Source organism: Ochotona princeps, chromosome 5 (genome assembly GCF_030435755.1).
Source record: "Ochotona princeps isolate mOchPri1 chromosome 5, mOchPri1.hap1, whole genome shotgun sequence".
Taxonomy (NCBI): Eukaryota; Metazoa; Chordata; class Mammalia; order Lagomorpha; family Ochotonidae; genus Ochotona; species Ochotona princeps.
The window spans coordinates 73,707,695-73,709,071 of NC_080836.1; positions in this window are offsets into that span (position 1 = coordinate 73,707,695).

Consider the following 1,377-nt stretch of genomic DNA (forward strand, 5'->3'; position numbering starts at 1 on the left):
CCACAGTGGTAAGGGGCCTTGCCCTGGCTGTCTCTTTATGTGTGCAATATTATAAGCTCTGTCATTAAAGAAACTGTATGATCATGATTCCAAATCCAATGCAATGTGAAGACAGACAGGTGGAGTGGAGAGGAAGTGGGTAAGTAGGTCTTGGAGTTAGCAAGATCTGGGTTCAAATTCAACTGTTAGCACTTATGAGTTACATTTTACCCTGGGCTTTAGGTTCCTCCTCTCTCAAAAGGATACGGTTGTGAGAGCTCAGTCCCACATCACTGACTGTATTGTTTGACTCCTAAAAGATGTTCCATACACTTGGTTCCTTTGAGCTCCATTTTCTTTCATCTCACTAAAAGAGTCCACATAATTCTTTTGAAAGAAACTACTGTGTACTTGCATTTTCTTAGATAAACAGAGCACTTGCTGTATTTCGGAACTCATAGAAGTTGACTGGCTGTGACATCCAAGATAAAATACCAGCAAAATGATCTGCTCCAAATAACTAGTTAGCTGGTATCACTCATCTATATGACAGACCTATGTGTGTTCCTTTGTTCTGGTCAGTAAATGTATTCTTTTTAAATTACCCAATCTCTCTATAATTACTAAGCCACTAAGATGGACCCACAATACAAAATAACAGCTTTCAAATACCTGTGGATTTTCCCCTGAAGGAAGGCACAATGATTTCAAGCCGTGGACATCAAGGTGTGGAAGGCCAGGAAGAGGCAGGAAGGGTTCACCATGAGTCCAGTCTGAATCCATTCATGGTTCCGTGGCTGGGAGTTCAGATTGTAGTGTGGAAGGGCACCTGTACCTGTGAAGTGAACCCACAGACGGTATAGCATGGGACACAAGAGATTGGGACACAAGAGATTGGGTTATGACTTCTGGAGAGAAGCCTTCGTGTACCTGCCTTGGGGTCACAGAGCATGTTATGATTTCCGGTCCTGATAAATCGCGAGCGAAGCCTCCCTAGGCAGAGCGGAAGCAGGCGTGTAGACCTCGCTGCAGGGAAGCCCTGCCTGGAAGTGAGATGAGAATCTACTCTCACAGGTCTTGCTCTCTTTCTTCGTCCCTCTCTGTTGTTCACCTCACTCCTCTCTGAGTGCCATGGGTGAGAAGCCAAGCTTTCGAGATCTTTAAGGAGCATGTTCTTCTCTCCCCTTACATATGAAGTGGCTTCTTTTTCTGTTTATATCTCCATGTGAACATTCTGGATGGTAAGAATGACAGATTATTGGCTCAGACACAATTTGCCTTACACATAACCTCACTGCCAATTTTATTAAAAAAAAGATGTCTTCCTTCATGGAGAAATAAGCATATCTTTGTTGTGGTTAAAAAAAAAGGAAAAGGAAAAGAAATCCCATATGAGAA